Source organism: Mesocricetus auratus, unplaced genomic scaffold (assembly GCF_017639785.1).
Source record: "Mesocricetus auratus isolate SY011 unplaced genomic scaffold, BCM_Maur_2.0 Super-Scaffold_100011, whole genome shotgun sequence".
Classification (NCBI taxonomy): Eukaryota; Metazoa; Chordata; class Mammalia; order Rodentia; family Cricetidae; genus Mesocricetus; species Mesocricetus auratus.
Window position 1 is genome coordinate 3,063,907 of NW_024429195.1, and position 13,921 is coordinate 3,077,827.

The 13,921-nt window shown below is 45.6% G+C and overlaps 1 long non-coding RNA gene across 2 annotated transcripts in view; it reads left to right on the plus strand.

The window, feature by feature from the left end:
* Nucleotides 1-8,871, plus strand: part of LOC121143151 — a 45,950-nt gene extending 37,079 nt beyond the window's left edge. For both annotated transcript variants that reach the window (XR_005880277.1, XR_005880278.1), the window contains 3 exons: nt 4,293-4,468; nt 5,516-5,625; nt 7,787-8,871. This is a non-coding gene — a long non-coding RNA (uncharacterized LOC121143151). The remainder of the gene's footprint in view (nt 1-4,292; nt 4,469-5,515; nt 5,626-7,786) is intronic.
* The last annotated feature ends 5,050 nt before the right edge of the window (nt 8,872-13,921 follow it).

Consider the following 13,921-nt stretch of genomic DNA (forward strand, 5'->3'; position numbering starts at 1 on the left):
TCTCAGCTATCAGTCTGGGGTTCATGAGCTCCCCCCTTGTTCAGGTCAACTACTTCTGTAGGTTTCACCCTCCACGTCATAACACCTATGCTCATCACTCCTCTCTCTCTGCAGCTGGGTTCTAGGGGTTCAGTTCAGTGTTTAACTGTGTGTGTCTGCCTCTGCTTCCTTCAAGCACTGGATGAAGGCTCTAGGATGGCATACAAGGAAGTCGTCAATCACTTTATCAGGGAAGGGCATTTAAGGTAGCCTCTCCACTATTGGTCATCCTTGTAGGCCTCTGGACATCTCACTAGTACCAGATCTCTCTTCAAACCTATAATGGCTCCTTATATTATGGTATCTCTCATCCTTCTCTCTATTCTTCCCCCTACTCAACTATCCTGCTCCCCAAGTCCTCCTCTCCCATCCTCTTCACCCCCTCTCTTTCGCTCAGCTTCCTCACCTTCCCCCTCCCCACCTCGCGATGCTCCCACAACTTTTATCGCTGTCCTGACAACGACCCACACTTTCCATCCACCACAATGTGCTCTGAAACCCTGAAACCAGAGGAGGCATCCTAGGTGTCAACTATGCCTCCCGCGCACAAGCATTAGCCCCATGTGTTTCTCTGGGGTCAGATTTATTTCTGAGCCAATATCCCTCCGTGATTTCTTTTCTTCCAGCTGATGAAATTCAACAGCTGGAGGCTCAAATCGTCATCTGAGCAGGGGGCTGGCCTGCCTATAGTTAGCTTTCTCTCTAGGGCTCCGGCCAACACACACACACACACACACACACACACACACACACACACACACACACACATACACACCTGCATCCAGCCTGTTAATGTTTGTCCTCTTAGGGCCTCCTACCTGAAGTTACTACTACATCAACACTAGATTTTTTTTTTCTTACTTGTTCTGCAGGCTGCTCAGAGAAGTGAGAACCTGATTATAATCGCCTCAGCTGCCTTATTGGGCTCAGCGCATTCTGCTGGGTGGCGCTTAGGAATCAAAGCCCTCTTAGAACCCAGGTCAAATGAGCCGGTGCAAATCTTTCCAGTTCATTTTTGACATTTAAACAAAAAAACATACTTGGTTTTCAAATATGCCTCCCCCTCCCTGTTCCTCATTCTCTTATTGCTGCGTAACATAAGCACAGGCAGAACAAGAAACATTCCCAGCCCACCAGGTAATTAAGAATGATAGGTTGGGGCGCTGAGGGTCTGAACACATGTAGCCACACCCTGACTTCTGTGTCACATTTCGTTTTAAGTAGCAATGCTAGAGACTGACTTTTCCTTGCTGAAAGAAGCTGCTTTAGAAATTTCATCTAGATTAAATGGTGTGGAAGCTCCTGTGCTCACAGACCTCTGCCTCCACCATTATTTTTTACCATTCCGGTGTAATCCCTCATGCCTTACACAATCTCAAGCCCTTCGTTGCCTTCTGGGTTTGCTTATTTTGTTTTTCCTGTTAGTGCGTACTCATTGTACAGGATACTGGGTTACTTCCTCAGACGGATATGTAACGTACCTTGAGCACACTCCTCCACCCTGCCGTCAACCATTTCTATCTCCCCATTTCTGCCTCAGTCCTTCTTGCCTTCTAAACAGTTTCTCTTCGTTACATACGTATACATGACTTTATGCATCTACACAAACTCTTAGAACCACAAACGAGAGAAAACGTTTGTACTTGGTTTTGTTGAGACTGAGTCAACCCACTTTGTATGATTAACTGAAATGGGACCCATTTTCCTACAAACAATGGAACACGGCATACATGTAAATTTCCTTACCCATTGCTCTGTTGATAGATACCTGGGTTGGGTCTGCAGTTTAGCTGCTGGGACTGGAACGGAAATAAACACTGATGTACAAGTATGTCTCTAATATGTCAGCTTGAAGTTCTTAGGGTAAATATCCGGAAGTAGGATAGGTGGACCGTATGGTAGATCTACGTTTAGTTTCTGAGTGGCCTCCATGTTGGATTCCCTAGTGGCGCATGACTTTATGTCCTTAGCAGCAGTGTGTGTTGGTTCCTTTTTGTTCACAGCTGCACCAACATGGGCTATTCTTCTTTTTGGTGACTGCCATTCTGACTGGGTAAGAAGGAGTCTTAAGGTAGTTTTAACTTGCATCCCTCTGCAGGCTAATGATGTTGATTATTTTCATATATCTTAGGGGCCATTTGCTTTTCATCTTCTGAGAATTGCCTGTTTATTTCATTAGCACATTTATTGATTGGGTTGTTTGATTTCTTGTTATTGATTTAAGTCTTTATATGTTGTAGATAATAACTGTCATATGTATACTTAACAAAAATTTTGCAGGCTGTCTTTTTATTTGGTTAACTATTTTTTAGCACAAGGGTTTTTTTGTTAGGTTTTATTTTTGTGGTTTTTGTTTGTTTGTTTGCTTTTATTTGTTTTGTTTTGTTTCATTTGTTTCTGGAGACAAGATTTCTCTGTGTATCCCTGGCTGTCCTGGAACTTGCTCTGTAGACCAGGCTGGCCTTCAACTCACAGAGACCTGCCTGCCTCTGCCTCCCCAGTGCTGACATTAAAGTCATGTGCTGCCACCACCCACAGCGCAAGTTTTTATAATTCCTTGAAATCCGCCTTTGTAAATTGCTGGCATCATTTCCATGACAAATAGAGTCCTACAGACAGACTCTTTTCCTTTGCCTCTCCTTTGAAAATTTCCCCTACCTCACTTTTTCTACTTACATTTTTCAGTGTTTCAGGTCTTAAAATGCTTAATCCGTTTGAAGATGATTTCTGTACTGAGTGAGAGATGGGGGCATAGTCTTGTTATTTTACATGTAGGTAGATACCCTGTTTCCTTGGCACTACTGTTAAAAAGACTGCGTTTTCCCCAATTCATATTTTTAGCCCCTTAGTTAAACATCAAGTGGTTGCAGCTGCATGGGTGCATTTCTGGAGCCCTCATGCTATTCCACAGTTTTGTGCCGGTTTCGTTACTCTGATCTGTAATATAACTGGGAACTGGGCGTGTCTTACAATAAAGAGCACAGAAGACGGGCGATGTAGAAAGAAAAGGGAGCCCAACTACCCTTCGGAATAAGCTTTATTAGGAGAGAGAGTCTCAGGACCGTGGGGCCGTGACTGGGCCTTGAGGGTGGAAGAATGGTAGGAGAGACAGTGCGTCATCATATCAGTGTTAGCATCTTAAAAGGAAAGGGAGACTGTGCCTGAAAAGTGGGGGGGGGGAGGGGGGGGAGAAAACGTCATTGCAAGAGATAAACTTAACATGAAAGAATGGGGGAAGGCGTCAACAAGATGATCAGCAAGACTAGCGAATCTGAAGGAGAAATCCCCTGAACAAAAGTGAGTCTGACTTCAAAGGTTTGGGGGAGCTGGTGGGAAATCTCACACGGTGTGGTTTAGTCAAATGCATCCTAGATAGGGAGCAAGTTACTGGGTGGGATGGTAAACTGATCTTGCAGCTTCAAGGGAGAGGGGCTGTAAGAACACAATATAGCATAGCTTCTTAACTGAGAGAGACACTTCCTCTGTCCTTGGGAAGCTTGGGGGGGGTATAGAGTTCTATTTCTGGGACAGTCACTCACAGGGTCTGTGATCCAGTGGTGTGTTGATACCACCAGCACTGGTTTCTGTTTTTGAGAAAACATTACAAGTTGTGTTTGGTAAGGTTCTGGTATCCAGACTAAAGCCCAATAATACAAAACAACAACAACAAACAGGTTAATTTTAAAATGAGCCGATGGCTCGGATAGACATTCCCTAAAGAACATGATCCCATATCCAGTAAGGACAAGAAAGCACACTCAACATCCTTAGTCATTGAGGAAACAGTTTTTCTTTTTGCTCAGTCTTGCTTTGGGTATCTGAGGTCGTTTGTGTTTTTTATGTGAATTGTAATATTTCCCCCTATTTCTGTGAAGAGTAAAATTGGGATTTTTGTGGGGATTACATCGAATCTGTAAATTGCTTTTAGTGAGCACCCATTTTAATTCCTTTAATTCGTAAACATGCAAAGTCTTCCCATAGTCTAGGATCTTCTCTGATTCCTTGTATGCGTGTACTTTAAAGTTTTCAGCATGGAAGCCATTCAGTCACTCAGTTAAATGCATTCCAAGGTATTTTGTAATTAGTTGACTAAGGCCACACCATGTTGTGTATTGATTGTCCCCTCCCCCCAGGATTTTTGTTATGTTTGTTATTAGTGTACAGTAAAGCTGCTGAGGTTTTGATGCTAACTTTTTAGGCTGGCAGTTTGCTAAAAGTGTTAGAACCTTCTGGCTTTCTGCTTTTTTTCCTAGTCTCCCACTGGAGTAGCGTTTGCTAGTGAAGGCTGATTTGACAGGGCTCCAGTTTGTTCCGGTCCTTTCAAGGGGTTGCTCTGACTGCCCGGTCTCTGGGTCATCGCAGTGACACAATCAAGAGCTTCTGACGGAAGCAAAGGCCTCACACCTTTCCAACAAGATCAGATATGCAGGTACAAGCATCGAGGTATGCTTCTGAAGGGCAGTGTGTGCGTGCGTGTGTATGTGTGTGAGTGTATGTGTCAGAGAGAGAGACTGTGTGTATAAGAGAAAGAGAGAGAGAGAGGACTGTGATGGGGGAAGTCCTTTTGTGTATATGTTTGTCCTATTGGCTGATAAATGAAGCACTGTTGGCCAATAGGGAAGCAAGATAGGTGGGACTAGGAGTCGAGGAGGATTCTGGGAAATGTAGTCAAGAGAAGCTGCTGACTCACCTGGGTTGCCAATTTCTCTTGTAAGTACCTTACACAATGAATAGTTACCTATACCCTCATCAAGTGTGTGATTTATTTTACAGTGACATGAATGTGTGTGAGTGCGTAAGAGAGAAAGAGAGAAGAGTGTGTGTGTATGTGAGAGAGAGTGAGTGTGTGTGAAAGTGTGTGTGAAGGAGTGTTATATGAGATAGCGGGGGAGTGTGTGTGTGTGTGTGTGTGTGTGTGTGTATGTGTGTGTGTGTGTCTGTGCTTCAGAGCATTCCAGGAGTTCTGAGGAATGTTCTTGTCTTGGAACCACAGTGCTGGCAACATCTCTGGAGGTCACACATACACCTATGCTGTGACAACACAGGTCTGCAGTCATTATACATGGAAATTAGTTGTTATCAGATAACCAGAGTACCACATTGGTTCCAGAGATTAATGTTTGTTAATATATGAGAGCCGGGGGTTAATTTTGGGCACAGATACTACCTTGTAATGGGATTTTATGCATTTAAGAAAATAAGATTTGCTAACAGAATTAAGAGAACAAACAAGGGAAATGCTCCCTTCTTGTGAGTCTGAATTCACGTCCTAGCAATCAGTGGGCTGATTACCATTCTGGTCCATAAAACACAACATTTTCCCATTCCCCTCTCAACCAGCACTTATAGAGGCATCTCTGGAAGAAATGAATCTATATATTTAAATCAATGTCCTCAGTCCCATCGCACTGACATTTGCCCTCCGATAGGTAAAGCCAGCAGAATTTTTATAACGTTGATAGTTGATATTCTTTAGACCTAGACTAATAGAACGCAACTGCTAATAAGAAGGAAAGAAGACGGGAGATAAGAGAAGAGAGAAGTTCAACATCCAAAAGCCACAATGTGGAGAGGAAACCCGCACAGGTAGGCAGAGCAGAGCAGAGCAGACGGGGACACAGCAGGAGCTGAAGTCTGACAATGCAGAAACACACCACGTGGCTTTATTTTTAAAAGAATTTAATCAATACATATATGTGGGTTCCCCCATGCTTTATAGACCCCAAATTAAAATGCAAACCTAAGGTGGTTTTAAGTTGAGTGTGGAAAGTACAAAAACGGAAGAAAATAACAGAAGGGCAGCAGCGATGGCGTAACAAAAGAAAAATAGCTTTCTCTCCCTGTCAGTTGGGAACACTGATTCAGAAAGGTGGAGTCAGCCCTGTGACTAACCATGACCGTCTCACTCTTAGGTCTTTGGGGCTTGTCTACAAGAAGAATGTGGGAAAGTCTGAGCTATGGGCTACAGCAGTCTTGGGATGTTGAAAGCAAAGTTTATTGGGCGACTTTGCTAAGGCTTTGGAAGAGCAGAGGGCTGACACAGGACAGTGAAGTATGAGCCAGTGTGGGGGAAGGGTTGGGGTGCATGAGAACCCCGTTGAGAATTGTGCCACAGCAGCAGTAAAGGTCCACTAAAGGGAAACTGTTTCCTTTTGGTCAAGAGAAGTTAACCTCCTGCCTGGGTGGGGAACTGAACGGTCCAGTTGGCCAGGCTCCCCTTATAACCTTGCACAGATTTGTTCAGAGGAGTTTTATCATCTGTTGGACTGTAGATCGGGAGCAGCGACTGGCAGGAGACAGAGAACATGTTTCCCTTTAGGTGTCATCACAGGAAGAACACTCAGGTTTGAAGGGTCACCCTGCAATGTTTTCAAGCTTTATAAGGTCATGGATGTGCAGCAATCAGCGCTCATTGACCAACGAGGATCAAGTGGACAGTCTTTACCAGTGTTTAACCTGGGATCCTCTCTGCCTAGACTTGAAGTGACTGTTTGAAAGCTTGTACCCACAACCAGTTAGTGCGTGTCTGCACGTAGAGGCAGACACACTGAAGACTTAGTGAGTACATGGCCTCCTACAAAGAGTTCAAGTTGCAGGATATAATACCGTGATAGTCCCACTAGAGGCCGCTTTTCTATTCTCCTGTCTGGCTTAGGCCAGCTGTGAGTACCGAAAGACATCAGGCATTTCCTTCTTTAAGGTCTGGGTACAACTGATACAATTTAGGGATGCTTCTGTATTTGAAACTTCTCCCACTGCAAATTTACACGATCTTCCCGAGTCTAGCAATCTCGAGGTGTTAGCTTCCTTTGGTAGCTGGCCAGTGTTGGAAGCTTGTGGCTGGGGAAACTTTGAGTCTCATCTAGAGACTGATAAATACCATGCAAACTAATAAGAGTGACCATGCATGGCCTGGGAAGATAGAGTCAAATTACCTCAAATTCCGTGTGCCAACCTGGAAGCAGTTTCATGAGGCGTTCATAGTTTTACCAAGTAAAGAAAGTCATGAATCAAGACAACTTTAAGATGCGTTGTTGGGTGCATCACAGAGTTGGACACAGCAAGATGGGGAAGCTTCCTTATAAGTCCAAGATGCCGTCTGATGGCGTTCCTAACTTCCAGACTGGTGGAAGCTAGTTGTCTGCTAAGTCAATAGATTCCAAAAGGTATCTATCTATTTGTCACAACATGTTAGTTCCCACACAGAAGAGGGCAAGGGATGGCTATTCTGGAGAGCTAGAACTAGCCCAAGAGTAAGCAACCAGCCTCTGGACTGGCAACATTCCTACCTCTCCACAATATGGAACTCTAGTCTGTCAATCATTCCCAGACACAGCTTCTTTTCAGAAGGTTTTGTCACAGCTCCTAGGTAAAACAAAACAAAACTCTTCTGGGGAGAGGATTATTTGAAAGAAATGGGAAATGTGCACAGGTGTGCCTAATAACCACATGTGGTGCCGTGGCTTTGGAGACACCTGCAGAAACTGGGAAGGAGGAAGCACCTGCGGTGTCATGTTGTCTCACCTGATCAGGATGTGGGCTGAGGCCAGACTAATCCAAAAGCCTCAGTGTTGGTGGGATTTCAAGGAACCGAAAAAATCAACTTATTGAAAACAACTAAGCTTGCGTTAGAGGTTCGGGAGCTCTGTGTGGTAGTTCCCCCAGTTCAGAAAAGCGTCTCCCTGGTAACCCTGTTTGCCCTCTCCCTCCTTCCCCGCAACCTGACCTGAGATGTTCTGTCTTCCAGTTCTCAGAGGGAGCCAGAGTGAGAGGGAAAGAAGGGGATATCTCCTGCCCAGGAAGAGACTGTAGAGAGCTAAATTAACAGTGTTTCTCTCACCAAATGGCCAGCAGCCACAGACGGACATGGAAAATAAAACAAGAAAGAGAAGCATCGTGTTTACCATACCCTGTCATTGTCTCCAAGGAAGAAAGCCAAGGTCCTCATTAACCTGAACTTCTAGAAGGACAAGGTAACTGGAAATGACAGACTTTTGTTTGAACCTTGCGGATGCAGCATTTTTTTTTTTTTGGTGGCTTGCCCAAAAGTGCTGCCCTGCTATGGAAGCCTTCCCAGCGCCCCACCCTGGCAACCCTGACTCGGGTTTCCCACGAAAACCTGTCTGCCTAGTTTTAAATGAAGGTGCCCAGCTTCCAAGTGAAAGGGGGGATGCAAAGAAGAGAAGCAGGAGACAGAGCTGACCACGCCTCTTGCGTGTCAAATGAGGACAGTGGAAATTAAGATAAAGCCAAAGCAGGAAAAAGCAGAATGCTGGTCTGTGTATACACCTTTCTTAAGGTTTGTGGGCACAATGGTCCTGGGATCTTGGGATATCCTTGGGTAAGGTGTCTTTCTTGAGGAGTGATGGTCTTGAAACTTGATGGCCGCCAAAAAGCCCTCCCATTCCCCCACCCCTACCCCATGCAATGGCCTCTGGATTCCTGACTCATAAATTCACAGGATGGTGAAATCTGCAGGCCATAAAGGGTGAGTCTGAGGGAGTTCCTTACAAATCCGTAGACTAGAGCTTTTAAGAAGGAAAGAAAGAGCCGAGATATTTGAGTTAGGCGTGGTGGACAGCCACTGGGTAAATAAGTAGCCACATGGCAGAGAATGGAGATTTAGAGAAAGCATGAAAAAGGTCAACGAGCCAGGGAAAGCATGGCTCTGGCCAGCACCTGGAGGAGAGAACAAGGAAGTTATGCCATTCTGAGTCTTAATCCGGAGAGAGGGGCAGACCCAAAGGGACCTTATGTAGCCTAAAGGAACTGCATGGGAGTGAGAATTCTGGGAGGGAAAAAGTACATTATCACATTAAAAGGCCAATTATTCTTCCTGCCTCTTTTATCAGGGCTCAGGGTGACGCTGCCTTTTTGAATGCGCAATCCAATAGCGGGTTGGACTTGTGTGGACAAATGGGTGCAGGGTGTAAGGACAGTCGGTGCCTTGGGTCCAGCCTGTCACTGGACTTGGAAGAGAGTCCCCAGGGTACACCCCTGGGTCCCTTCTTTCTACCTCCTGTGGTTGCTTAGGACAACCATTTGCTAAGTGACAACCATTTGCTGTCTTCTTCAGCTCCACAGGCAGACAAACGCCTTGTCTCTGTGCATTGCATTGGTCAATGGCCGTGCAGCCTTTGAGAGTCCCTACACTTGATACGGCCCTCTCACTTCAGGACGAAGCATTGCTTATATCAAAGTGCCCCCCAAAGTCACCGGTTCAGTGTCCCAGATGGCTCTCCTGACTTCATAACAGGGAGAAAGAAGGGAAAATCAGGCCAAAGCATTGTGCCATGAAAAACAGTGAAGAGCAAACTAGTTCTAAAGAGGTTGCTCTTGCCCAGTGTTATAAAGATGCCTGTTTTGCTGTTGCTGTTGTGTGGGTTTTTCTTTTGTTGTTTTTTTGTTAATTTTTTTGTTTGTTTGTTTGTTGATGGCTCAGCGGGTAAAGAGCATCTATCCCTCTTCCAGAGGACCTGGGTTTGATTCCTGGCAACCACGTAGTAGCTTGCCATCACCTATCAATCATTCCAGTTCCAAGGGATCCGCCGATGCCTTCTTCTGGCTTCTATGGGCACCAGATACACTTATGGTCCACAGATATGCATGCAGGCAAAACACCCATACCCATAATATAAAAATAAATAAATCTAAGAACAATAATCATTAAAAAAAGTTTGAGAAGCTAACCACACCCACTTTAGGCATGACTAAAGACATATACGTACGTAGGCGGTGAACTACGTCACTAGCCAGGCCCACTTTTGGGCATGGCTAGGGGGCGTTACGGGGGAAGGCATAAAAGACAGCACACAGGAAGTCTCGGTCTCTTTTCCCAGAGTTCAGCTTCCGGTTCGGCAGCAGAAAGCTACTTGGCTCATCTGGGTTACTTGTTTGGTATCTTGTGAGTAATTTCTACAATAAATACTTAGTTTTACTTTCAGTAAGTGTGTCGCTTATCCTTACAGCGTCATTTGGAGCCTCAGTGTATGATTTTTCTTTTTCTTTTCTGTCCGTGTGTGTGTGTGTGTGTGTGTGTGTGTGTGTAACTCTAGGTTTCCCTTACTCTTCCTCTGCAGCCACCTTGCTTTTTGACATGCAGTTGCTTATCTGCTGCTTGGGTGACCTCCATGACTAAGTAAAAAATCATTGTTTTCCTTCCTTATCCTCTTGAACCCCCACCTCTGAATCCATAATAACTCTAAAAACTCACTCTGTCGACTGTGAATTCCATTCTTTGAATGTGACAGACAAGAACTTAAAAGCCGTTGGCTCAGTGAAACTTTGATGTACATAAGTTTCTGGGGTCCTAGATCCCCAAGAAAACTCTGTCATTTTCAAAGGTACCCCATATTATGTGATCTAGAGGCTATTTGGGTAATGCTACTTGTAAAGGATGTGTTATGGGGACTGTCTTTCCGTGTATGTGCTTCTCTTATTGGTTGATGAATAAAACACTGTGGCCAATGAGGCAGGAAGATAGGGCGGGTCTAGGAGTCAAGGAGAATTCTGGGAAAGGTAGGCAGATGGAGACATCCATCATGTAGAGCCTGGGGGAAAGGATGTGAAAGGTGTTTTCTGGTAAGCCAAGAACACGTGGAAATATAGATTAATAGAAATGGGTTAATAATTAAGACAGAGCTAGCCAGTAAGAAGCCCAAGCCACCAGCCAACAGTTTTATAACTAATATAGCATCTGTGTGTCCATTTGGGACTGAAAGGTGGCAGAACCAGCCATGACAAAGAACGTCTGGCTACAGATGTGTCTATGTCTTGCCCGTGTTTTGAAACTTTGAGTGAGGTTTGATTAAAAAGCGCTGGACTAACTTGCGGAAGAAACTTCGAGACAGCATAGCATTTGAGCATGGTCAGTACCGTCTGCTTCCTGCCAAGTTTACAGTGAGAATTGGAAGTAAAAGGCCAAGCAGAAAGATGTGAGAAATATGCAGATTGCCCAGAAAATGAGTGTGTTAGTTGTGACCATTAGGACTCGGCACCTGCATCGGTGGGTGGCAACTTCAGTCAGAAAACTACTGGTGCAGAAGTCAGACTTTGGCCCTGACAGCCAGAACACTGGGTTTGGTCACCTGTCCTCAATAAGCCATGGTATGGGTAACATTGAAGTGCAGAAAACAGGACTGTAGCCAATGCCACAATATCAGAAAGAAGAATAAAGAAGTTCAGTGACACCCCCTGCCTCTGGCCCATCTGCTAACATGAGGCTGAACGTTAGGGGAACCAGAAGTGTACATAGTAAGTCAATAGTCTTGGTTAAAATAGTCTCACTCAACAGTGCTGGTTAAGGTATGTCTTACTTAGCAGTTATGGTCAGCTCAGATTCTGAGTTTCTTGTAATGTTGTATGTATGTATGTATGTATGTATGTATGTATGTATGTATATAAAGGTTTAAATCCTTCCTGGACACAAACCCTCCTGGATGGCCCCAGAATCTCAGTCTTTTCCTTCTTCTATCATGAGATTCCTGGAGAAAAACTCCAGTTTCTTGGGCTCCATAGTTTTAACAGCCTGATGGTCAGAGGCAGACATGTGTATATTTACAGTGTCTTCATTCTTGTTAGGACAGATACACAAATGGCAGGACTTTGATCCTTAGAGCTCACGCTTGAGAAACTAAGCATTACGATGGAGAACTGGAGTCAGGTGGGTCCCCCTCCCCGGACAGCGAGTCTAGTCTATGGTGCCAGGACAAGACAAGACACCCAGTCTCATAAAAAATTATTTGATGGCATTTGAGAAATTATTGAGAATCTACCCAGGACAGGGAGATACCTGATCTCAAAAAAATTACTTGAGGGCATTTGAGAAATTATTGAGAATCTACCCAGGACAGGGAGATACCTGATCTCAAAAAAATTACTTGAGGGCATTTGGGAAATTACTGAGAGTCTACCATTGCAGGATTCAGAGCATAATGTTGAAGATTTAATTTAGGAGGTTTGGAAAAATATCCGCTTAGGAAGTGTTTCACCACCTACGCACTCAGATGCCACCGTGGCCATGATCCAAGAAGAGGGCCACTAGCAGTAGAGCTTGAAACTATCCGTGTGGCACTTACAACCAGGCATACGTAATGCAGGAGTTAGGGACTCGGGAAGGCTTCTAACAAGATTCCAGAAAAAAAGCATGTCATTGTATGACAGGTCAGACTCCCTGAAGGGGGCGCTAGATGGCTGGCTGCATAAAGTCCTGAGGGTGCAGCCTGAGTTGCAATGAAGATCTTCTGGAAACAAGTGGAGTATCTGCCAAGGAAGCTGTATGCACTCACTTGGAGCCAGTTCAACAATGTGGCTATGTGGGATGCCAATCACAATGCTATCCTGGGTAGTATTTCTCTGTCAGCCTGCCACAAGCTAGAGTCGTCGAGAAGAGAGGAACCTCCAGGGAGGAGATGCCTCCAGAGGGTCGGACTGTAGGCAAGCCTGCAGGGCTATTTTGAAATTAGTAATTTTTGTGGGAAGGACTCATCCTTTTTGGGTGGGGTCACACCTGGGCCGGTGATCCTGGGGACTTTACGAGAAAGCAGATCGCATAGGCAGTGGTGGGACACACCTTAAATTCCGGGGGTTGGGAGGCAGAGGCAGGCGGGTCTCTGAGTCAGAGGCCATCCTGATCTACAGAGTGAGTTCCGGCATAGCCTGGGCTTATGCAGAGAAACCCCATCTCGGAAAAAACAAACAAACAAACAAAGCTAACAGAAAAAGAGAGAGAGAGAGAGAGAGAGAGAGAGAGAGAGAGAGAGAGAGAGAGAGAGAGGGAGGGAGGGAGGGAGGGAGGGAGGGAGGGAGGGAGGGAGGGAGGGAGGGAGGGAGGGAGGGAGGGAGGGAGAAGAAGAAAAGAAAGCAGACTGATTGAGCCATGATGGGCAACCCAACACAGTGAACGATATCCTTCTATAGCTTCTGAATCAGTTCCCTTCTCTAGGTTCCTGCCAAGTCCCCTCAATGATGAGCTGCGATACGGAAGTCAAGTATACCCTTTCCTCCTCAAGTAGCTTTCGGTCTGGTGGTTCATCACAGCAATGGTAACCCTGAGACACACGCAGCCAAAGGAGGGCACCTGAGCGTTTTGGAGTTCACATCATGGTGCCTTATGACATGTACACGAAGCTTCAAGCCCAGTTTGCCACACTGGGCTTAGTCTCACTTTGGCTCCGCCTCCCCTCCCCGTGTCCCAGTTCCTGCCTCTTGAAGGCCTGTTGAAAGTGGTGGGAACGCTTAGTGGGTGCCACTGTAGGCTAGAAGTAGGTGAGTGTTCTTCGTGCCGGAGGGATTTGCAGCTAAGAGGCAGCCTCTTAGGTCTTAGCAGACATTTTTGACCTTAGAAATGTAAATGACACTGTAGCTGTTAGGAACACGGAGATCCTAGCAACCAGACTGAGCATGTTCTGTATTATGAGATGGCCGCCATTGGGGATAAGGGGCAGAGTCCTACAGCATGAATCTTAAGTGTCCCCTAGAGGATCCTGCTTTGCACACTTGATCCACAGCTGGTAGTGCTTTTTGGGGTGGTGAAGCTTGGAGATCTGGGCCCAGCTGGTAGAAATGGGTCACTAAGGGGGGCGTCTGAGAGTTATACTTAGGCCATGGCTCCCTCCCTGCTCTCTGCTTCCTTCTCTGGCTTTGTCATCGAAGCGACCAGCCTCCCCGTTTTAGCAGCCGTGACAGGCTACCATGTGCTCCTATGACCTTGCGGCTCCTGTCCTGGTCACTAGGAGGTCAGATGCCCTGCTTGTGGCAAGGAACCAATCAGAAGTTAGCTGGTGGGGCTGTGCTTTACGAATCTGGGTGTGCTTTACGAATCTGGGTGTGCTTTACGGACAAGTGTACAACAGTGATGTGCAGAACATAGCAACCACCCTGG